General features: G+C 36.3%; 1 long non-coding RNA gene across 2 annotated transcripts in view; it reads left to right on the top strand.

The window, feature by feature from the left end:
* The first annotated feature begins 5,506 nt into the window (after window positions 1-5,506).
* LOC117196885 (uncharacterized) overlaps window positions 5,507-26,338 on the top strand; it is a 60,398-nt gene continuing 39,566 nt past the window's right edge. Inside the window, exons 1-2 of one of the 2 annotated variants that reach the window (XR_007472586.1) lie at window positions 5,507-5,831; window positions 24,831-24,957. This is a non-coding gene — a long non-coding RNA (uncharacterized LOC117196885). The remainder of the gene's footprint in view (window positions 5,832-24,830; window positions 24,958-26,338) is intronic. The other variant, XR_007472587.1, reaches the window with a different exon arrangement.

Raw genomic sequence — 26,338 nt, forward strand, 5'->3', positions numbered from 1 at the left:
GCACCTTGGTTAAGTGGGCTTGTGAAAAATACCTGATGTATACAGCCACTTCATATGGAGCTAATAGCTATGTGTTTGCTAAGTATTTTGTGAGAAGAAAAGATCAGAGAGCAAAGAAAGCTGGATTTCCTTAAAAGCCCTGAACTGTAACATGTATGTAAAGACTGGGTAATTACTGGGCAGAAACAGGCCTGCCAGTAAAAGCCAAATATATGCAGCTCCCTTCTTTTGCTGAAAATCTGTCCTAGTTTCATGTTAAATTATATATTAAAAGAATACTGCATTTTTCTATAATGAAACTATAGAAATTTTTTTTATAATATAGACGGTATGTTTCTGACCAAAGACTCTACATCCACAATATATGATAAAAGCAAAGGTATAATTACAAAATATCATACTCAACTCATTTAAGTAGTAAAGTATATTCTAAACCTCATAATGGACAAATATAGGCACTGTGAGGTGGTTATATAAGTCTCCAATATATTTTAAAAAGGTATATATCATGTTCAAACCAATTTCTACTATATCTTAAATTATAAGTATATGAAATGAACACATTAACTTTAATTACCACTTATTTACACTAATATAAGTCTGTTCCCCAACAAGAAAGATGTACATATGTATATGGGTGTTTGTATGAGTTAGATAACTGGCATCTTTTTAAAAACTGTCCAAGAAAGTTTGAAGTAATGAATTTTCATGTAGCATGAGGAGGTAATCAAAATCATTCTCCCATATTTCCTTAATTCTAAGGTGCCATATGTTGTATATGACCTTAAGTTAGTGAAACCTTTTTTTGGAAAGAAAAAGCAAGTACACCAAATGTGCACATTAGAAGGAAAATTCTGGTTTTATACATTTTATAATGAAAAAAATGAAAATGGAATACATATTTTTATTTACCTTAGAATTAAATTTGAATTTAAGCTTCATTTCTACAGTAACCTTTAGAAATTTTTATTATGCAGTCTTTCTTGATGATAATTTGTAATTTGTTATGATTGATTTAGAATTTCCAAATTTCCATCCATTTTTAGAATTCAAAATTTTGGCTAAAACCATCAATTATTTGAAATCCTCTCTCAATCTAGACTGCGCATGAGGCCAGTACCTGAGCTGATCCTCTAGAGAGCTTCATGGAGAGTATAATAAGGGGAGCCCTTGTTGAGTAATTTATAGTTGATTAACATCCTCATGAATTGCTCCCAACTTTATTCATGATTCTGAACACTTGAGATAATTGAAATACCAAAAGAATGAGTATAAAGCTTTTAGGACGAATGGATACTTGAGCCTACTCACAGTCTCTTTGAGGCAGAGGCTCATTTTGTGCATAAGTGTAAAGAAATATATTTTTGGAAAAATAATTCTAGTTCCAGTTAGAAGATGGTGAACTCAGAGATTTCATTTATCACTGCTCAAAGTGTTTAGAGCCATTGAAAACATTTCCCCCTAGACCTTGACATGATGGACTTATTTTAATCAGCAATTACAAAAGTTGACCAAGTGCCAGGCATCAGTGAGTAGATTATTGGGCAAAAATCAGTTTTTTCCCCTTGTACAAAACCTGGATGCATCCTGTCCAAGGACAGACTTAAACAGGCAAGGGAAAGTTTATTCAAAACTATTGCAATTGGAGAGAGAGATTAGACTAAACTCTGCTGAAACAAAACGTGGGAGAGTTTATCAGTTCTGGAGTGAGCTAGTGGACTGGTACTGGAGGACATTAGGAGGAGACTGGTTAATGTGATTAGGCCATCTGTGTTTGCTAATCAGCACTTATTGAAGTTAGACTCTTGCCCTCCCACAGAGGATGCGGTGCTATCTTTCTTGATGATTACATTTTGAAAAATGGCTCCCATGTCCTTGAGAAAGACATTCCTGGGTTGTAAATCTGGCAAGATTACTAGAAGAAGATTTATGTGTCAAAGGGGTGAAAAAAGAATTTGTATGTTTTTTAGAGTAAATGTTCTAAATAAGGGGAGGTCAAGGGCCTATAAGTCAGGAAGAAACCTGTCTAAAGTTTTATTAAGCTGAAAGGAATGTTAAGGCTGTCTTGGTCAATCTAAACCTTGAACACAGCTACAGATGTTTGCCAACTCTAGAGAAAGGCCTACAAGTATGGCAAGCTCCTTTACCTTTAATCTCCCATCCTCCCTAATCTGATTTAGATATTTCACTTGTGTTGTCACAGGCTTACCAATATCACAGAATTTATCAGGTCAAATTGCAATTTTTTGTCTGTTTACTACTCTTGACACTAGACTATAAGGTGCCTGAGAACAGGGGTCCTGTTTACATTTGTAACCACAGGACCTACTGTAATTCCCCTTACTTCAATTAATGCCTGCTAAAATAAACTGAATTCTAAAAAATTAACAGAAAAGTAGCTGAGATAGGAAATAAGAATGTGGGAATTACAAAAAAATGAAGAGTCTTTAGTTTAGTAAAATGAAGATGGTAAGGGAATATGATCAGAAGCCATATATTCCTAGAAGGTATGAAATTTTCTAGTAAATCCTAGAAAACTAGAAGTTGGCCACACCCAGTGGAGAAAGGAAAGAGGGCTCACATTTAATGTACACCATATGGTAGACACTATGTTAGCATATCAAATTTAATCCTTTATGTGTGAAGAAAGCACTGCAAACCCTATTTTATAAGTAAGAAAACATAGCTGGAGTGGCCATATACCACCTACCAAACAGTGAACCAAGATTTAAACACTCACCTTTATGGCCCCAAGTCATAAAGCTATTAAACTTGGCTGCCTTGAACATAAATTATAATAGTTTAAGTTTAGGAGAGAACAATGATCAATACTTTTAACTTTGCATATGAGATGATATCCCTAAGAAGGGATCACCCTCAAAATATAAATAGAATCAATAAGTATCAGATGTATCTTTAAATACTAGAGACAAGCAAGGTTGTAAAGAAAACTGGTGATGTTTGGGGGTAACTTCCAAAACTTTTGAAGGTGGTGTCACCACAAGGAGACTCTGTCTCTTGGTAGCGCCATCAGCTCTGCTTCTGGATTGGATGGATATTGAGATGACATTAGAAGTGCTCTTCTCTTAGAGTTAAGACATTCTCTGATTCTTTAGTAATGAAATACCTTTGATTCTTTGCTTTATCACCAAAAAAGATTGTTTAAAGGAACAACCTTTCTGTTTTTCCAGATACACACTGGGAATGCTATTTACTAACTCTCACTACATGCTAGAGATATGATGGTAGTCCCCTTATATATCCCAGTATACCGTACAGAAAATATTAAGGCTTCTGGCATCAGCCCCATATGGTTAAATAAGCTATTTAAAGGAGGATATTCCTGAACTGGAGAGGGATGTCTGGGACAAGAGCAAGCAGGATGGAGAGGATTTAATCAACAATTTAGTTTTATCTGGAAGCCTGATAAAATTCAAATACCCGTGTCTCGCTTACATGGGACTTATTTTTCAACATAATATGGCTTGACGATTTTTCTTAAGAATTTGGGATGAGAAGGAAAAATCAGTAATTTAATCTAGTCAATAAAAGGAATACTGATGTTCCTCATATTTCTTTGAAATCCTTTGGTAAATTTCTTGACTTGTCATCTGACTGATTTTTACCCTTTTCTAGAAAAACATACCGGGAGGAAGTAAGACCTAGTGCTTTTCTAGTGTACTCCTGACATTCTTCCAACTCTTCTGGAAAACATCATTCTATCACTTATATTCCTGTAGAACTGTAAGCTGAAATGAAGAACCCTCTTACACAGCCTCTTAGACAAAAGTATCACGATATTCTTACAAAGACCCTATCCAAACAGACATATTGAAAATAATTATTAGTTCATCATCATGCCCCAACCAGACTGCAAGGTTGCTTCGCAGCAGAATCAGGCACCCTTAACAGGAACATGCATGGGAACAATGGTGAAAAGTGATTGAGATCTTACAAAGGCAAATTCTTTGAATTAAATCTTTGTGAAAAGACATCATGGGGAAAATGAGTTTTTTAACCTAAGAATTGTTTCCTGAGATTGATACATTATTTCATAGCTAAACATCAACCACTTTCCATAGAATAGATAGAACAATGGAACTTTTAGTCTTTACATAATTTAGGGCACTTACAAAACATTATCAGTGTTAGCTTGAAAATGAATAATATTTCTGTGTCGTCCCATTATCTTTAAAACTGTATAGATATATAAAGGAAGTTACTTACAAAAATAAATACTACAAATATATTTGATTAACGACATGTTCTATTTTTATGTCATACATAATTAGACTATAAAAAATTGTATTCTTTTAAATTTGAACAAGATATAAGTATATATATATATGTATACATACATACACACAAACATGCATTATCTATCTAATTCCCATTTCCAGTGGAAAAAAAAGAAAAGAAAAAGCCTACAAAGCATTGTCACTTTGGGACTCCTAGATTGAGTAATTTTTACTAGTTTGACTAAATGGGCTGATTTGATACTACAATACCTGTAAAGGCACTAACTTGCTTCTATTAGTAAATGGAAGAAAATCCAGTACGTATGGGCTCTCTTGATATGTAAACACCCAGCAGGTTCAAAGAGTAAGCTGAACACCCTGGCAGAAGACCTCAACTTTGACCCTAGTCCCATCTCTGGCTTGGACAATTCACTTAACCACAATAGACCTCATATTCCTCATCTATAAAAGGAGGCCTCCAAGATTATTTTCAGCTCTAAACTTCCTAAAGTTCATGTTCATAACTCTAAGTAGCATCACTCTTTTTTCTCATAGAAGAATTGTTTCTTTTACTGCATTGGGCATTTGACTACTGTCTTTATGTAAATATGAGAAGTAGCAGGCTTGTTCGCCAATACATTCACGTATCAGGCAGCAAATTTTCAATACTGGCTTTTTCTTTGCTTTTTCTTCATGTCTGATTCCATGTTGCAGAGCTGATTTTTAGTTTCTGGAAGTTAAAAACATGCAGGTGCAGATATAATATGCTGCAGCCATTTATATCACCAGGCATAATGTTTTAAAACAACTGGCTTTTTTGCATAGTCTTTAGAAGAGGGTTAGATGAGCGCTTCTGTTTTCCTTTTCTTGAGAAGTTTTATAACAACACCAAAAGGTCATCTTTAAAATGTCAGACAAGATTAACAACAAAATCTTGGAAGACAGCCAGCCCACCAAGGAAACAAACCCAAAGGACTATTTACAGATGCAAACCTTAAATAAGCAACAGAATCCGAGAGTGGGGTGAGGGCAGGGGAGAGAAATACTTTGTAGCAAAGAAATACTTTCAAGAGATGCCTCAGGGCATTGAACTGTTGGAAACCAGTAGCAGTAAACAAACCTGGCCCACAGCAATTGCTAAAGGCACATTCATGAAGAAGTTGGAAGCAAGAAGTCTAAGATCGTGAGTGAGAGAAGCAGAATCATGAGCCACACCCACACTGGGTTCTATATGCTATTGTTAAAACAAAGAGAAGTTGATGTAAATATTTTAATTGCAAGGAATTGAAAAAGTGGTTTTCAATCCCACTGGTTGATGCCAGGCCAGGTTTTTGATTATACAACTGAGGATGTAGCTCTGTAGTCCTGACAGCTGAGTAGTAGAGAAGATGCTGTTTTCTTCCCACAGAAATACCACTTCTGGGCTTCCCTGGTGGCGCAGTGGTCGAGAGTCCGCCTGCCAATGCAGGGGACACGGGTTCGTGCCCCGGTCCGGGAAGATCCCACATGCCGCGGAGCGGCTAGGCCCGTGAGCCACGGTCGCTGAGCCTGCGCGTCTGGACCCTGTGCCCTGCAACGGGAGAGGCCACAACAGTGAGAGGCCCGTGTACCGCAAAAAACAAAACAAAACAAAAAAACAACCACTTCTCCTACTAACAATTCTAAAGGGAGAGAAAGCCTTTAACAGAGAACACATTGAAGGAGAGTCACAGTTATTTAAAACCAGAAACTGAAATATTGATGTAAGAAGCAAGTAGGTTTAGGAAGAGAGCAAGTTACAGAAATTGATAAAATCTTTGCACTTTTAGTTGAAGTTTTTTAAAATTATAGACAGAAATGGAGAATTCTCTGCAATTTGTATTTTATCCAGTATTCAAGTAAGTGGCCTATTAGTTTAGTAGGATGAAAACTATCTTGCTGGCAAATGTGGAAACTAATACTGAAACAAAAATATAAGGCAGAGACATATTTTTGTAGCAAAGGATTTCACCAGCTTTGTCAAAGTTGACACCAGAATCATATTATAGTTATACTTAATATAAATGTTAGATTATGAAATACATAAATGTGTATTCAGGAGAAATAGTCAATAAATTGTACATAATGTACTACAGTTGTAAATGTTAGGTTCTTTTCAATGAGTACTTTATAGTGTTTTTGCGATCTTTTTAAAGAGCCTAGTTTTTAAATAAATACTATTTCAAATTTGGGGAATGAGAAGTTTAAAATAAGATGAACCAGATTTCTACAATCCATTTTCTGATGCTCAAAGTGGGCAGACTACAAAATGGAGCATGGCTGAGGCCATGTGGTAATCAGTGTGTTCCTTGCACTGTTTGAATTATATTATACATCCGTAATATGCAGGGGCACAGATCACTCATAGGTTATGCTTTTTAGGCAGACTTTTACACACGAATAATAACTAATTAGAATAGACCTTAGCAAAGCCGTGATGTTTGCTTGTTTCATCAAGCTCCACTTTCTGAGTTTCCCCTGTGAGTCTGTTTATTGCTCTGTCTTCTCTATTCCCTAATACCCTCTGCACAACACTTATGCCCTCAAGTTCTCTTCCCTCTTACACATCATCAAAACTTGCTTTTGGATCATTCAGGCTGAGGTAAAAATGACTATGATCTTAAAGCACAACCAGTATTTGAATTTTAATGGGAAAAAAAGATCTAAGGTAAAGGGATGAGATTCAGAGATAAAGGGATGAGAGTTGAGTGCCAACCATGAGTTAGTAGATGAGAAGACATTTTTAGGCATCAAAACTTTTCTGCATCTCTAATCATAATACTAATTCTGCAAGCTATATAGTTGGAGACATGCAATCATATGAAAGGCTCAAGATACCAGAAAATAGAAACCAAAGCTATTTCTTCTTAGTTCATAAATAGGGTGTAGGTTTACTAAAGAGGACATTAAAATTGCTTCCTGTTTCCTGAACCCAATCCATCCAGCAAGGGAAAGGAGTTGAGTAATGTGGCATTTGAGTTGGTTAACGGCAGGGAGAATTCAGAGTGGAATTACAGATGTAAAATGGATATCAGGATGTTATTTGTGTGTATGTGTCCATTGTGTATGTGTATAGAAGCCACCTCTGTCATCTAGGAAAAGACATTTAAATCTTCCAGAGTTATTAATTCACTGAGAAGAAACGATAAACTTCAGCATACTTTTGTTGCTAAATTAGGTCATATTTGAGGGATGAATCAATAACAATGATTTCCTTGAAAGGTCTCTCAAGGTTATTGATTTTTTTATGGCACTGGTATGCAAGGGGGTTGTTCTGAAAGGACACAAACAGGTAATACTATCTTTCAAGAATTTTGGTAGTAGTAGTTGAGCAAAAACTACAGTATGATAGAAAGCAGTTAGTTTTCTTTGTCTCATATACAGAGTTAAAATTAAAAAATGAAAAGACCCTATGTTTTATCATTTTATATTTAACACTTATCTACATAAGTGTTAAAACAAATTGCTCTTACTACCCATTATGATTATTAAGGTACCAAAAAAATTCACTTTGAAAACGATTCCTGAATATGGATACATTTTGTATTCAGAATCACATGGAAAAAGAAGCCTCTTAACTTCCATGGGCCAGTGTCCCATAGTTATTGATCATTATTCATGGGAAATAAATTAATTTTCTAACATTCCATCATTTGCTATTTTTTTAACAAAAGATGGATTTTATTGTTCAGCACAGGGAAATATAGCCATCATTTTATGATACTTAAATGTAGTATAATCTATAAAAATATTGAATCACTATGTTGTACACCTGAAACTAATATAATATCGTAAATCATCTATACATCAATAAAAAAGAGATTTTAGTTTTCTTATCAGCTGTTCTGTTCTTTGTTAAGAAGTGAGGAAAAAAACACTGATTCTAAGGAAGTCAGATCCTTGATTTGCCTGATGATTATGAATATGAAAAAAGTGTTCTCTACAGAACAGTAGCTCTTAATCAAAAAAGGCCGGCTCTAACGTATTCTACAAAGAAGAGTGTGCCAAGATATAGCAATCCTTTTTGATTTTTTTGAAGTTTAAACAAATAGTGTACTCTGCATGAATTTTATCTTTCAACTAAATCATTGTACTGTGGAATTTATGATGTTATAGTACTAGTTTACGAAGAAAGTGTAGTAGGCTTCACATATCTCCATATCTTATATTGATGGCATTTAAATTCTAATAGCGAACTGTTATCGTTTCATAAACTAGGAGAAAATTGCGCTGATAACAAGCAGGAGAAGCTGGCAGAACCAATAGATTTTCCACTCTGCTTTCTATTGTTTGTAAACCTAATTACCCTAGTTGACCAATTAATGACAACACATGACAAAATTTTCCTGACTGCTAATTAATTAGCTCTAAGATCACTAGTTCTGTTACTGCTAAGGCTTCCACTGATTCTATGTGTGAATGTCTTCTTACCCTACTCCTCCTATTTTCCTCTTTGAACTTCCTCATATGTAGAGAACCCATTTGATTGACTTAAGAGTCAGAAGATACTTATAATCAGAGAAAAAGCAGAAAAGAATGACTATAATGCCAATTAGTATAGCTATTAATTAGAAATTATGTTTTGAGGATTTTCAGACAGAAGAGGGGTAGAAATGATAATAGTTTAGTTTTAGGAAAGCTATAGTACACAAATAGAACCCCAAATCACACCACAGATAATTTTCCAGGAATTTAATATATCTGATATACACTCAATTTGTGCCCATGAATGGTGAGCAACTAGAAGTAAAGGAGAATCACATAGTTACATTTCTGGACAAATCAGGTTACCAGAATGATGTAATAATGGCAGTTTACCTGAATCACTTCTTAGGCTTTCTTATTTACTATGCTAAATGTTAAATGAGATTTCTGAGTAAAAGCATTACAATGACTTCAGCATTGTGGGACATGAAACACAGTGAGAACTCAGAGCAGGGAAGGAAATAAGGTAAGAAGGAAAAAGAATTGAAAGAGCTGAAAGATGTATTACTTGGCTGTCAAGTGTTAGGAGAGTTTATTTGTGATTTTTCTTAATCTTCATAATGCTCTTGTCAGAATGGTAGTAACATACCCATTTTTTTAGATGAGCGACCTTTAACTATAGGTTGCACTTGATTGTCTGCCAGGTCTTCAAGTCTGTGATGGGGACAGTAACATCAGAAATTTCAATCCCAGTCAAATCAAGACCTGGTAGAAACACCATTATGGAAGTGCATAGTTTTGACCCAAATTTGACCACATTAAAATGTTGTTCTTTCTTCTCCAGGATGATAGTCTATATTTCAAGAAGAATTATAATTCTTGCCCCATAACAATTTCTCTGAGTTCTTTGTGCCAACTAAAGCCTTTGATTTTCATATTAGCAAAGCCCTGGAATTATATGCAAAATGCTATGAATAGTTATCTACCTATCTATTTTTAGCAAAAGGATGCAGAGCCGTTATCAGATTCTCAAAACTCAATCAGATTATCTAACAGTTTCCATTAAATGAGGTAATGAATGACCTTTCTGGATCCAAACATTATAATATTTTCAATCCTTACCGTGGTCCCTGAAATGTCTATTATCGCTAATTATCAGTAAGGGAACTGAGGCGTAGTAAAGTCTAAGTAAGTGAGAGGTCTGGAATTCAAATCCAGGTCAGTTTCAGGCTTGAACACCACTAATTCTATAGCCTACACTGCATTCATTCTATGCTCTCACTGTAGATAATAAGTGTTCATTTATTTCCTTTACCCCAGTTGGAGACAAAGAACATGGGTGTGTGAAAGAAAGTACAGATTAGTTTTAATGTAAATGATATAATAATAATGCTAGTCAGCAGTTACGGAATATTCATATTGTGCTAGGAGTTGAGCATTAAGTACTTTACAGGCATTCTTTTATTTAAAATCTCATATATATAATACCTACCTTAGGAAGTAGGGAGTATAAATGTGCCAAGGTGATTGAAATAACGTGGTCATGTACAGGCAATGAAACTGGGAAAGGGTTTTCTGGGCTGATGGTTGAATGTTGGCCAAGACATTAAGGGGAGAAGGGATGGGCACTGGTGGGGAGACTGAAAACTTATTCATCGTGGGGAGAAAACACTGGTGTTTAAGCATCATACTGGTTGCTTCAGAACTGTTACCCTCATAACCCGAAAACTGAGGTTTTGCTGAAAGCTGAAGGCAGATTGCTTGCAGTGTGGAAAAGAATTTACTGATATCTATTCATCTCTTCATGTTTGAACATGACTGTTCTGCAGATTTTTTGAAATGACTCAAGTTCTCTTTCAGATCTGGACTAAATGTCTGTATCACAGCATTAGGGCCCATGGAGCAGCATTTGCAAGCCCATACTCACCTCCCCCGTTTTTAGTGTTTTGCACTCTGGAAAAGCAAACAACAGCAACAACAATATCTTATTTCCTTTTATCTATAGTTATTACTCATCTTGTCAAGAAACCCAATTTGATATATTTATGCTAAAATATAAATGAAATTTTTCCAGTTTTATTGAGATTTAATTGATATATAATATTGTATCTGTCCAAGGTGTACAATGTGATGATTGTTATATATATAGTGTGTGAAATGATTACCACAATAAGTTTAGTTAACCTTAATTTACATAATTACAAATGTTATCTTTGTGATGAGAACTTTGAAGATCTACTCTCTTAGCAACTTTCGAACATAAAATACGGTATTGTTAACTGTAGTGACCAAGCTGTACATTACATCACCATTACTCACTTGTCTTACAACTAGAAGTTCTTACCTTTCGATCGTCTTCCCTCATTTTCCTCACCTCCAACGCCCAGCTCTGGCAACCATCATTCCATTCTTTCTATCATGAGTTCAGTATTTTAGATTTCACATATGAGATCATAACGTATTTATCTTTCTCTGTCTGACATTTCATTTAGCATAATGCCCCCCAGATCCACCCATGTCGTCACAAATAGCTAGATTTCCTTCTTTATCATGGCTGAATAATAGTAGGTTGTATGCACCCCATTTTCTTCATCCATTCATCCACAAAAAAACACTGAGGTTGTTTCCATGTCTTGGCTACTGTATTGGGTTGGCCAGAAAGTTCATACAGCTAATGAATACACTGTTCAATAAAACTTGGTGAAAATGAAAAATGTGTCTTTTCTTTTTACTTAAAATAAATCTTTGGCAAAGCCAGCTAGGCATCCCTTTGAGTAATGACTTATATCACATTGAAATATTTTAAACATACGAACAGTAATAGCCTAAATGACAAATGTTACTAATATTGACACAATTTATCAAAGAGAATATGTTAGAATATGTTAAAATGCAGATGGACAGTGAAAGAACAAATATAACTTTTAACTAAATATTGTGTTGATATTTAGACCATTGGTTAAAATCATGATAACAGGTTTCATCCATTTCAAGAAAGCAGAATATTTGCAGATCACTTAACATTTACTAGGTATGTTCTCAGTCTGGAAGGATATATTTCACTTACATGTGTCATTTAATTTAACCACATCCCTCTGTAATAGATAGTGTTATCCCTATTTGCAGATAGGAAACAGGCTCAGAAAGATTAAGAATGTTACCTAATTCTAGTAAGTAGCCAAACCTAAACTGATCTAATTCCAGGGCAAAGCTCTTTCTGACACATCAGTGTGGGTCTTTATCTCTTTGACAATTGTTGAACATTAAAAGCCTTCTTCCAGGTAAATGCATAAAGAAACAACATGAGCAATGACATAACAATACAAGTCTCACTAAATAATTGCTGTGTTTGGCCTTGCTTTTGCTGATAGAGCTTTTGCAAAATTGCTTTTCTCTGAGATAGTGGACTTTAAATATTTTCTTTGAAGACTTTCCTAAATTATACCCATCAGAAAGCTACTTTGCTTTAAGGTTGAAGAAAAATAAAAGCTTACTTAACTACACTTAGGTGCCAGGGTCATACTATGAGCTCTACACCTGCCAGGATTCACTCTAAGATAGGGTGGCTTGCAAACTGTCCATAGTCCTGTGATTTCTTTCTGATATTTTGAAGTAGAAATAATTTAATAACTATTCACAAAAGAGAGAAACACTGTTTCTTGGTCCTCAATATCATACTGCTGTAGGCTAATTCTTTCTCTCTTCTGTTGCCCCTTAGTATAGAGAGTGTATTTTGGGGACCCTCCTTCACGATCTTCTCCATTCCAAGAGCATCTTACATAAATCCAGGACTTCTCAAGCAGCCAGTTTTGCCAGATGGTCTTAGGGTTGGTTGTACCTATATATGTATAATCCTGAACTTCTCAAGTAAGGTCCTTAGAGAGCATAATGGCTAAGAGAATTGGTGCTGATACCAGACCTGAGTCCAAGTACTGCCTATGCCCCTAACTAGCTGTGTAACCTTGGAGAATAACTTAAGCCCCTTAAAGGGATTAGATTTCTCACCCAGAAAATGGTATAATAAATGCACCTACCCCATATGGTTAGTGTGTAACTTAATGTAACTTGAGATGGTGCATGTTAAGCATTAGCACAGTGCCTGTGTCTTGTTAGTAATACCTGCTTTTATTATTAATTATTCTCTTTATATTCCCAGTTCCAGCTAGGTGCCTAACATATAATAGTTGTTCAGCAAATATTTACTGGATTGAACTAGCTCTGAAATTTAAGCATTGGGTCAACAGCAAAGTAGTCACCCCACCATCATTTCTCCCACAGAAAGGGAGAATAGATGGAAGCCAGCCATCATACTTTCTTTTCTTATTCTAAACTTCCCATCCAGCCCCAGCAATAAAATAATCTTCCTGAACCCCAACAATTTCAAGAATTTTTCAAATCACACTATTTGAAAATAGTTGGGTTGCCCTAATCTAATATGTCCCAGTACCTCAAGGTCACCAAGCTTATATTAATGAAGTCTAGTTAAGATAAATGATTACAGTTAGTAAACCAACTGCTTATGAGCTCATTGGGCTTTTGAAAATTTACTATCTGCACTTCACAGAGACACAAGTATTTTGCTTTTGTAGGACACTCAACAGTCAAAGTAGTCTTTTAAAAAGCACAAATCCGATGCTATTATTGCACTGCTTCTAACCTCTAAAGGCTATCTATTGTAAAGAGATTAAGTTTTCAACTACTTAGCCAGGCTCACAGGGGCCATGTGCTCTGGTCACTTGCTACATCTTTCCCTGACCTTCATGGGGTTCGAGGCACAGTTGTCTTTTTCAGTCCCTCGGATGCAACAATCTCTATTTCTTGCTCTCCCAGCTTTAGATTGGCTAATCCTTCTACCCAGACCAATTTCCCTCTGTTCATTAAGGTCTCGGTTCAAATGCCACCACTAGTATCTTGACCAAAGAGACCTGCCTCCTCAGTGCCTCTCCATCCCATTGTCCAGTCGTATTTCTGTCACTGTACAAAATTTATGTACATGTTTACTCTGTTTTCCTCCACCAGTGGACATTTGCTTAAGAGCAAGGACTTTGTAATTTTTTGCTCACCACTGAAACTTCCAAGGCTTGCAGCAGACACTGGCACATAGAAGGTGTGTAGGAAGTCTGTATCTAATAAATGAATAAATATGTGAATGAAAAAAACTGTAAAACACTAACACAAGAATATTCTTCTTTCAAAAGAATAATGAAAAATAATTTCATTTAATAAGAGCCATTCTTAGTTACTGATATATAACTTAGTAGTTCCCATTCAATTTAAAATGTTCCATTTTTTTTCTGATACTTCACAAGTCATTAACTAAATGTTGCTCAGTTTTAAGGCCAATCTGTGAGACATTATTTAACTTGTCTACTCTAAAGTTCCAGCATTAACTCAGGCGGGGCTTCACCAAGTACTGATCATGTGACCTTGGCCTCTCATTGCCTCAGTTTTCTCATTTGTAACATGGTATAATAATAGGCTTATTTCATACACCTATGAGGAGGAAAACTATATATGTATGTGTGTGTGTGCGTGTGTGTGTGTGTGTGTGTGTGTGTGTGTCTATATATATGTATTTAAACAGTGTCTTAGAATAGTGTCTGGCACATGATAAGCATTATAGAAGTATTGACTGCTGCTACTAGTACTGTTATTATGAGAACTAACTGTTGAGAATAATCCTTCATATAGTGGTTTATTCCACTGAAGATAAAGGAAACTCATAGAATGTTAGAAATCAGATTAAACACAGAAAGCCAGTAAAATATACCAGGACAGAAGTTGATGCGAGTGTAAAAGCATAGAAGAAAAAAAAGGGTTTTTGTTTTTCTTTTTCTTTTTTAAAGAAGGAAAGAGCCTAGAAATAGGACAAAAACTATTCATTGGCTATGCTGACATGGAGATCGCTGGTGACCTTCATAAGTAAAATTTCAGGACAGTGGGCAGAGAGATTATGGTGAGAGAAGTCAGGTGGAGGTAAATTAGAGAGTAAATGGGACGTGAGGAAATGGAAACAATATATGAAGATAACAATTTTGAAAAGTTCAGACATGAATTGGCTAAAGAAGATATGCAGGGATTAGGGGAGGAGGGAGGCTTTCATGTTACACGTATAGTTTTTAACATTTTAAGTTGGAGTTACTAGTCTAGAATGAGGTTGAATTTTGGCAAGAATCATTCATAAGGAGTAGATGGGTTGTAGAAAATGCAGTGCTGTGAAGTACTTGAGAAGATGAGAGAAAATGAAATGCTATCTGTAGTGCACGTGGCCTTTTAACTTTAACTCCTGTAGTGAAAGGGAATACAAAGATCAATGCAAATGCTAATGAATTAACGGATTTGGCAGTGGACTATTTACTGACTTCTGTGTTCTTAATGAGTTATGAAGCACCTCACCAGCTCAGAGTGAAGGAAGTAGAGAGGATGGAGGAAAATTTGAGGAGGGTAGGTAAAGCTTCTAAGAAAATAGTCCTTAAGGAGAATTAGAAAGAACTTACTGTAAGTCAGAGCAATATTTCCAGTCTTGAAAATCCATTTGAAGTTGGTGATTATTAATTTATTGGAATACCAATTTGCCCTGCCACATGATTTTTCTCCAGCTACCTGGGTATAAGTTACACAGAGGCAGGAAAGAGTGAGAGATAACAATCGAGGAAATACAATTAGTATTTTTTTTACCTTTTTCCACTTCCCCGCTCCAACTCTGGGGAGCCTTCATGGACATGGCTGCCCTCCCAGCCTCCAGCAGCACTCTGTTATCAAAGAACTCAAAGAAATGGAACATAAGTTTCCAACTTATTAATTTAGCAAAATCAAAAATTATATATATAATGTCTTCTGTTGGCAAAGATTTTTGCAATATAATTTGGTTCCATCTTTTGACAAGTAATTTGGCAATGTCTAGCAAGATAAAAATGTTAATAGCTTTTTACACATTAATTCTAATTCTGGAAGCTTATGCCGATAAATAATTTATAATCCAGAAAATTATTATATAAAAATGCTCATTGTCATGTCATTTGTAATAACAAAAAATTGGAAACACCTTTAATTGTTAACAGTAGGAAAACAGTTTAGGAAATTATATCCACTTAGTAGAAAATTACACAGTTACTATATTATAATTACAAGATGATGGAGCAAAATAGAATAATGCTTAATAAAGAAAGGATGAAGAAAGCTGACCTAAAATTGTGTCTTCCTTATGACAGTAATTATGTAAACATATCAATATTTATTAAAACTTAAAACCAAAATAAGGTTTTAAAAGCTCTGTACCAGTAATGGGGATGTAATGTTTGTTTCAAAATATTTTTTAACATAACTCTTATAATTTTGTTTTGTCTACTCCTTTTCTTAAGAATTTCTGATTATTACCTCATTTTTCATTTCATAGTTTCAAATAAACTCAGCAATTTTATCATCAGAGAAGATTAGACTTATTTGACAGTTCATAATTCCAAGTTATTTGGTATAAAAAGACCATATACACTTGTAGGTGCTTTCAAAATAAAATTTCGAGATTTTTTTTTTTTTTGCTTAGTCTTTCCTAGTATGGAGATTAAGCAAACTACCTAAAATTGCTAGCCATTCTTTTTTCATTTTTCTCATTTTATTCATTTATCTTGCCCTTCACAGGAATGATAACAAATGAGTCTGCAGTTGTATCTGCCAATTTCTTAAATCCTCTATTATCCACATTATGAAATCATACTAATATGAATGCTTCCAGTATTTTCAGAGTTCTTTTGTTATTATACTTTAGCATTCTGTATGAAGTATCTTATGTAAGTGTAAAATTTAGACTCAACTTCTGGAAGCTTTTGATTTCTTAGTTCAAAAGTGAGAGAGATCCTTAGTTCAGCCATATGATTAACAATTATTTGTATAGTAAGAAGCTCCTAAATTATTGTTTTATGGATACCTGGCAGTTTTCTTGCCATTTCTCAGAAGTTCTCTATTAAACACATTCTCTCTCTTTCTCTCTCTCTCTCTCTCTCTCTCTCTCTCTCTCTCTCACACACACACACACACACACACACACACACACATTGTGATTAAAAGCACAGACTTTGGCATCATGAAGTCTAAGGTTCAATTTCCAATTCTGTAGTGTCTGGGCCACCTCACTTTAGGCAAGTAACCTAATGTCTCTGAACCTTGTTATTTTCATCTGTAAAATAGAGATTACAATTATATCAGACAATCCTCAAAACATCCGTAATGATTTTAGAGTTTCAGAGTCAGGTACAAGCAGGCACTAAGTAAATGGCTAGTGCTTTTATTACTTTATTATTATTTAGGTCTTGGTTTTCCTTGAGTCTGTGAGTCCCCATAATGAAATGTAATTTCCAGTAGATTGAGTAACACCTGTTTTCACAAAAAAGTTTAACTGAGTTCATTACTTTCTGTGCAACCCAGATTAGTTTTCTGCCTTTTCTTCTGTGCCGTATGTAGGTGTTCAATAGATTTATTTAATAAATGTATCGATGCATGAGCACGTAGATGAATTTTTAAATGCTTCTTTTTGAGAAGGTAGAACAAATGTGACACAGTAGAACAGATAAGAAAATAGTCCATGGAAAAAATGTGAAAGTCATGTATGTGCCCAGGGCCAGCCTAAGAAGAATTTTTTTTTTTTTTAAGGAAAAATGTGTTGAATAGCTTATTTTAATTATTTTTAAAAGTTAAGTACAGGGACTTCCCTGGCGGTCCAGTGGTTAAGACTTCGCCTTCCAATGCAGGAGGTGTGGGTTCAATCCCCAGTCGGGGAGCTATGGTCCCACATGCCTCACAGCCAAAAAACCAAAACATAAAACAGAAGCAGTATTGTAACAAATTCAATAAAGACTTTAAAAAGTGGTCCACATAAAAAAAAAAAGTTAACTACAAAAATTTGCTGATGATTTACATATTTAGGACCAATAAAATAATGTGAGATTAGCTGTACTAAAACAGAATGTTGAGCTACATTCACATTAAGTGACATTATATAGTCTAAATTTATGGAAAACTTCTGAGATGGCTGAAAAAAAGTAAGATGGTGAGTGACCTTTGAGCAGAAAAAGACAGAAGGAGAAATGGCCTTTTCTACATTCTCTTGTGCCTCTAAGTAAAGTGCATGGTAATCTAGCTACAAAGCTATATGTCATTTGGCTTTAGGCATCTACTGTGATTTACCTTGTGAAGATCAGATTTTGCCATGGAGAGGATTTGTAAAAATATCACACGTTCCAGTACCATTGGCAACCACAGCTACCAAAAACTCCAATTTAAATTGATGAACCTAATATCAGATGATAGTATCATTTCCTTGTGGGTGTTCTGGGAAAAGGTGGGTAGGAAATGTATAAAAGTGAATACTTTATTGACTGAAATAACAATTCATCATTTTGAAAACATAAAATACATTAAAGTTGTTATAGCATCATACATTAATATTTCACTGTATTTTAGACATTGTCTACAATCAATGTTTTCTGCCCTTTGAAACAGAACCATGCTTGTGGTATGCATTAATCATATAAAAGATTAAACACTGAAAAGAAATTCAGCCTTTAAAGACAATTTGCTTTGATTTATTCAGTGGGTTCTCCTAAAAAGTTAATACCAAGAATTATTGCTTGTTAAATTGGAGTTACAAATTCTTTCAGAGTTACTTAGTATTTTCTTTAATATCAGTATCAAGGAAGGCAAAGCAAATTTACATATTTATTAGGAAATACAGGCACATAATCATAAAACAAGAAAATACAACATTTTTGTAGACTTTATTTTTTAGAAGTGTTTTAATTTTACAGAAAAATTGAGAAGATAGTATAAAGTGTTTCTATATACCCTATACCCATTTCCCTCTATGATGATCAACTTATATTAGTATGTTACATTGTTACAATCAATGAACAAATATTGATACATTATTGTTTACTATAGTCCATACATTAGTCCAGTTCCTTAGTTTTCACCTAATGTCCTTTTTCTATTCCAGGATTTCATCCAAAACATCATATTGCATTTAGTTGCCATGTTTTCTTAGGCTCCTCTTGGGTTTGATAGCTTCTCAGATTTTCCTTGCATGACCTTGGCAATTTTGAATAGTTAGGTTTGTGTAGGATGCCCACTACTAGAATTTGTTTGATGCCTTTTTCATGATAATATTGGGATTATGTGTTTTGGGGAGGAAAACCACAAGAGTAGAAGGGTTATTTTGTCAGATCACATCAAGTGTACAAAGTATCAATATGCATTATGAATGCTGAGGTCGACCTTGATCACCAGGCTGAGGTAGTGTTTTTCAGGTTTCTCCATTGTAAAATGACTGTTTTCCCTTCTCCATATTGTACTTTTTGGAAGGAAGTCAATATGCTCAGCCCACAACTAAGGAATAGAGAGTTATGCTTAAGATGGAGTACTACATAAACTATTTGGAATTCTTTTGCGCTGGAGATTTATCTATTCTCCCGCATTTATTTATGTATCCAATTATTTATTTATATCAGAAGAACTCATGGATTTTTATTTCATACTTTGGGTTATAATCTAATTCTACATTAGTTACTTTGTTCCTCAAATTGCTCTAGTCCTGACCCTTGTGAACTCTTTTCAGTTCAGTGGCTCGTGTGCCACTCTGAGGTATCCCCATCCTATATATTTTTTTGGAACTTCCTAATTTTCTGACACTATAAGATGGTCTTGTATATAAATCTTGTATATTTACTGCCCCAGTCCTAGAATCAGCTATTTCTTCAAGGATAACTAGGTCTTTTCAGTGGAGAACAGTATTAGACAGCAGGATCTGGGTGTGGGGTGTGCTAATTGCTGCCCGGATGTCATTGCTTCTAGGTCTTCTCAGCTGACAGAGCAAAGAGATAGTATGTGTGTACATTACCCATGTATATGCACATATCTATAAGTATCTCTCTACATAACCATGTGTATTAAGGTAATATGAAGCAATATTAAGCTAAACATGAATGTATATTGATGTTTCCAACTTTAATCTGTTACCACATAGATCATCTTAGCCTCATCTCTTGCTTATCTTTAACTTTCAACTCCAGCAAAACACTTGACTTTTAGAAGTATGAAAATCAAATTGTAGCTACTTTGGGAAGCCACATCATCTAGCAGAATAATTCTTAAAGGGCAAGGTGTATATCATCAAATTTTAATTTACAGTCAGCAGTGCTTTGTAACATCAGTAGGCCTCCAGACCTCTGCTTCCAAGAAGATGAAGTAGCCCATTTCTCCCAGGTTCTTCCACTTAAAACTAAAACCCTGAACATAACAACAAACAAACATAGGAAGACACTGAAAGGTGGAAATGAGAAGGCAGACTTAACTAGGGACTTTGGGACTTGAGGAATAACATGGTGATGAGTCCCCTGTGTTTCCTGTTGCTTCCCATACATCCTGGAGAGGGTATTACAGGAACCCCCAATCAATAACCACCAACAGAACAACAGACAAGAAAGCTTCAAAAAAGAAAACACAAAACCCCCGTTCCCCCTAGCCAAGGTATGAGGAAAGGGGTTGCCAAAGACAGAAAACCATTTGGGCAATAATATACACACTACTCGAGCCAAGTGCCAGTGGAATATTGCACCCGTCCCCTATGTCCTGTGGTTTCAGTTGGGCCAAGCTAGGATTTGATCTTCCACACTACCCCACTCCTGCCCTCCAGAAGAGGCAGCGCTCTGATTCGCCACCAGGGCTGTTTCAGTGTGGTGCAATGGTGAGCTGAGCCTCCACCCCTTTGCCTTAGCAAAGAGACTTTCAAAGGTGGTGCCTGACAGGCTAGTTAACACTGGGCTGCCCTCACACAGTCGTGGGGTCCAATGGTGGGACTTAGCCTCTGTCTCTCCCCGACATCAATAAGAATAGGATGTTACAGGTTGGAGGGAGTAGGCACCCCACTAACCCCCAACACATGGTGTCAGTGAGACCCAATGGGGTGCTGAATCCCCATAACCGTCCTGAGGCAGTAAGACAGAATGAGATGGCACAAGCAGGGCTAGTTGGCAGTTCTCTTCCTCTTACCCTGGTGTCAGTGGGGCCAGCAGGTAGCTGACCCTCTACCCACATCCGGCATCAACAAGAAGGAATGAAGTGGGAGGAAGGACAGCAAACACTTCACTTCTCCCCTCCCCTGGTGTCAAGAAATGTGCTGGGGAGATGAACTTCCACTCCTACTAAAAGGCAACACAATGATATTAATGTTCCCACTTTTGGGGGGAAGGTGTCAGAAGGGCCAATAGGATAGCTGAACTTCTACTTGATCTGTCTTCAGTGAGGCAATGTAAGTGCCCACTTTTGCTGGGGTATTGACAGTAGGGCCCAATGGAAATCTGTGTGTAACCCCTCAGTCCTCATACTACACCTCCAGTAAGATGACTTCCTTCTAAAAAGTAATAATAAATTAAATGGGATACAGAGTCATATAATAACTCACAATGTTTAGAATACAATTGAAATATACTCATGGCACCAAGAACCAGGAAGTCACAGAATAAATGAGAAAAGACAATAAACCTACACCAGCACTGAGATAAAACATCTATTGAAATTATCAGACAAGGATTTTAAATAAGCTGTCACATAAATGCTTCAATTAGCAATTATGTGTTCCTTGACAGAAATGGGAAAAATAGAAAATGTAAACAAAGAACTAGAAGTTATAAGAATAAAAACAAATGAGAACAGTAGAACTGAAAAATACAACAATCAAAAAACTTTGCTCAAGAGTAGAGTGGAGATTACAAAGCATAGAATCATGAACTTAGAAGAGATCAATAAAATGTCCCAAATGTACAGAGAAAAATAGACTGAGAGGTAGAGATGGGAGAAAAAACAGGATCTCAAGAACCTGTAAACAGTAACAAAAGCACTAACATTCATATCATCAAAGTTCCAGAATGAAAGAAGAGAGCAAGTAGGACTGACAAAGTATTCAAAGAAATAATGACTAAAAAGTTCCCAATATTTTAGAAGACATAAGCACAAATTCAAGAATCTGAGCAAACCCAAAGAGGAATAACACAAAGGTATCCTTGTCAAGACGCGTCATAATTAAACTTCTGAAAAGTAGAGACAAAAAAAATCTCGAAAGTGCACAGGCAGAAACAATGCATCACTTATTGAGAAACCAATTCCAATGACAGCATATTTCTTGTCTAAAACTATGGAGTCAGAAGCATTGACATAACATTTTTCAAGTACTAAAAGAAAAGAACTCTCAGCCACAAATTCACACTTTTTATATCCACTTTCTTGTTTGACTTATATTAATGGACTACTAACTCATCTTTCTATATCCGGGCCTGCCATCACACTTCTCCAAAAATCGAGTCACTGTATTTCCAGAGTGATCTTTCTGAAAAAGAAACAAATTTTTCTTATAAAAATACCTGATTGTGTTATGAAACTTTTCTCTCTTCTAAGTTACCAGGTAAAATCCTTCAATGGATTCCCATCTTTCTTGGAGTAAAATCTCCCATCCAAACTCTCTTTGTCCTTTTGGGCTGCTGTAAGATTATCCTGCAGGTTGGGTGGCTCATAAACAACAGGAATTTTTTTTCTCACGGTTCCGGAGGTTGCAAGTTCAAGAATAGGGTGCCAGTATGGTCAGATGAGGGCCCTCTTCTGAATCACAGACTTCTCATTGTATCCTCACATGGCAGAAGAGCTTAGGGAGCTCTGTGGGGTCTCTTTAATAAGAGCACTAATACCAAAATCATTTCCAAAAGGCCCCACCTACTAATACTATCAGCTACGGAAATTAAGATTTCAACGTATGAATTTGGAGGGGAACACAAAGACTAGACCATAGCACTCACTATACATACATGGACCATGCATGATCTGGCTTCTACCACCCTCTCCATTGTCTTCTTTTCTTACAATCCAGTGAGCATTTCCTTTTTTTTTTCTTTTTTTTTTTGTGGTACGCGGGCCTCTCACTGTTGTGGCCTCTCCCGTTGCGGAGCACAGGCTCCGGACGCGCAGGCTCAGCAGCCATGGCTCACGGGGCCTAGCTGCTCCGCGGCATGTGGGATCTTCCCGGACCAGGGCACGAACCCGTGTCCCCTGCATCGGCAGGTTTACTCTCAACCACTGGGCCACCAGGTAAGCCCCAGTGAGCATTTCTTATACTGATTATGAATGGAACTCCTTTCTGCACTGATCCTTAACCATTCATTTTCTGGCAACCATGAATTTATCTTCTCTTTTCCTCAAAAATTCACCCTTCATTCATATTACATATCCATTTCAATTGCCTTCTACAGGAAGCCCTACTGATATCGCCCATATACTACTGTCCACAGCATGAATTAAGGTCTTACCGTGTCTTCCTATAGCACTCTGTAATAATTTTTACAGTAACTATGGATTTTCTTATGTGAGTGTCACAATACATTGAATTCTAGGTGGCACGATAATGATTTTAGTAACAGTAACACTGGTGCCTAGTTTAACCCATAACATACTTCAGGTGTTCAATAAATGTTTGTTGAATGAATGAATGTTTGAATGAATGAATGGTCAATTTGAACTCTTAATCATGTTACTTTTCAAAAATCCGTTACAAGATACCCACAGTTTTCCAGAAGATTAGGGACTTAGGATCTTAAACTTGATTTAATAGAGGAAATTTTTACTCATACATCATGCTTAAATACCTCAAAGTAAAACCATAAACCCAGGAATTTAAGGTTATCCATTTGGACTTTCAAGCCAATAATTAATATCTCCTGCCCTGACTGTATTAGATGGTTTCAATGCTCCACTCATATCTCCCCAGCACTCATCATTCCAGTATATGCTGATAGGATCATGCTGCCACCTGCAATTATCCACCTTAGGGCAGGCCAGAAGTGTGCAGGAGTTAATGTATCTGGGTGTAGCTTTCAACCAAGGACAGAGGGGACTGGAAGATAAGTACTTCAAGTTTCTCACCGATTCTTGGGATAACTCTGAGACATGTTCTGTAGAGTTTCACAGAACTCCCCTGAAGTACTGGCAGCAGTTCCCTGCAGGAGTAATTTATTCAGTAATGCACCTCTGTTGGCTTCCTTCCATGCCTCCATATTCAGTTCCCACTCCACTTCTGAGTTTTCTGGAAGCACCTCCCAGATGAACAGTTTGCATTCAAATTATTTCCTCAGGTTCTGCTTCTAGGGGAATTCAATTGATAGCCTCCTAACGACCCAGTGCTCCTTACAGAGCCGTCACTGGTACAAGTACCAAGGCACGGCACATTACGTATCACTCCTCCTAAATCCTAATATTTTTAAACAGATAGGAAAGAGCATGACTTTGAAGAGAAAAAGAGTTTATATGAGGATGGCCAATGGATAAAGGGAAGGAGAGACAGTGCCATTTGCTTTCCATTAATGATAGTGTGTAATTTATGGGCAGATGGTCTAACAGGTGTGACTATAATTTGAGGAGCCTGCTCCCTTGGTTACAGAAGACTGCTATTGTTATTATTATGGAACCACAACCTCATGACTTTATTGTTTCACTTGATGTAGCCTTTTCCTTTACCCTTAAATCTTTCTACATCACTGAATTGCAGCCAATAGATTTATTTTCTCCCTATGGCTCCATCACAAAAAAAGACACACATGTGCGCGCACGCGCACACACACACACACACACACACACACACACAGAGTTTTGTGTATGCCAGTGCTAGAAAAGACAAGCTCATGGTGCATGTATGCAATGGATATTGTACATTACAGGTCTCTGTGAAATAGTCTTCTGCAGGTTCCTATGTTTATTTTATGAATAATTAACTTTAGTAAAGTTAATTTCCTGAAGATCTTGATGAAGACTGAAGAAAGGAAGTAAATTGTAAAGAAAAAGACTTAGAAACTTGCCCTTTTTGCCCTCTCTTTGTGTCTTAATGAACAAAGGATAACTGGGCCTTTTTTGAAGTCTTTGCTTGAGTTGAAGACACAAAATGCAACCTGTACTCTTATCATAATATGTTCAGTTTATGAGCACACAAACTTATAAACCGTGAATTTCCCTAAAGTTATTATACCATTTAGAAGATGTTTGCTTGGACATTTACTTAAAACCAAACAATTGAGGTCTATGTGTCCAAATAATTTCCTTCTCTCTTGCTTGTCACCATTTCAGTTTCCTGAGTTTCTGGGAAGGCCTGGTTTCCCCAAAGGAATGATTTCTGGTAGAAGTCTGAAGGTCTGACCCAAGAAAAAAACTCCAGTATAGCCAATGAATTGAGGACAAGAAGGTTTCCAATCAGGTAGGAACATTTAATCTCATACATTACAATCATCTTAAGTAAGGTGTGCTGATAGCTGGATATGGTTTAACTGCTTGGAAAAAGATGCATATATATTATATAACCTACCCCACAAGGAAGCTGTTCTCAATTCCCTTAGAGGGTGTGGTGTTTCTCAGAGAGTGCCTTGGGGGAAAATGAATACAATAACAGTATGATGCTTCTTTTTTTTCATTTTTAGCGCATTGTTGCCAAGTACACTTGGTGATCTTGGTGTCTGTGGTTTAATCCCAGGAGGTTAGACATGTGGAACAGCACATTAACCCTCTTTAGTATTTTCTCCCAAGACAAATCATTTTTATACGTTGTCTCCATGGTCTTCTAGTTGCTTATCAAAATTAAGCATCAAGTCTTCTAAGTGAGCAATAGCCCCAGTCAGTGTGAGGAAATCAGCTTGGTTCTTATTGGGGCACAGCTTCTTGGTCTTGGCACAAAGTGAGTTCACATAGCGAGTTAGAAGGAGGAGAATGGGGCATGCGAAAGGGGAGTTCTGTGTTCTCATTTACCTATGCATGTTGAAACTCCACTAACAGCTTTATTTTCATTAGCAATTTGTGATAAAATCTTAGGGTAGGGCTTCCCTGGTGGCGCAGTGGTTGAGAGTCTGCCTGCCGATGCAGGGGACATGGGTTACTGCCACGGTCCAGGAAGATCCCACATGCCGTGCAGCGGCTAGGCCCGTGAGCTGTGGCCGCTGGGCCTGTGCGTCCAGAGCCTATGCTCCACAATGGGAGAGACCACAGAAGTGAGAGGCCCGCGTAACGCAAAAAAAAAATGAAAAAAAAACATGCAGTAAAGATATGGAGACAGATAAACCAAATTAATATGGTGAGTATACATTTTATATTATTCTGTCATAAGTATTTCATGTTTTATATATTGTCACATCCTTTTTTATTATTTTTTATTTAAGTATAGATGATTACATTAATTTCAGGTGTACAACATAGAGATTCAATATTTTATAGATTATACTCCATTTAAAGTTATTACAAAATAATAGCTATATTTTCCTGTGCTGTACAATATATCCTTGATGCACATTTACTTTATATGTAGTAGTTTGTAGCTCTTAAATCCATACCTTTATCTTTCCCCTCCCTCCTTCCTTCTCCCCACTGGTATCTACTAGTTTATCTATATCTGTGAATACGTTTCTATTTTCTTTTATACATATTCATTTGTTTTATTTTTTAGAGTCCACATATAAGTGTCAACATACAGTATTTGTCTCTCTCTGTCTGATTTATTTTACTAAGCATAATACCCTCTAGGTCCATTAACATTGTTGCAAATGGCAGAATTACATTCTGTTTTCATGACTGAGTAGTATTCCATTTTA

The sequence above is a fragment of the Orcinus orca genome, chromosome 17, assembly GCF_937001465.1.
Source record: "Orcinus orca chromosome 17, mOrcOrc1.1, whole genome shotgun sequence".
NCBI lineage: Eukaryota > Metazoa > Chordata > Mammalia > Artiodactyla > Delphinidae > Orcinus > Orcinus orca.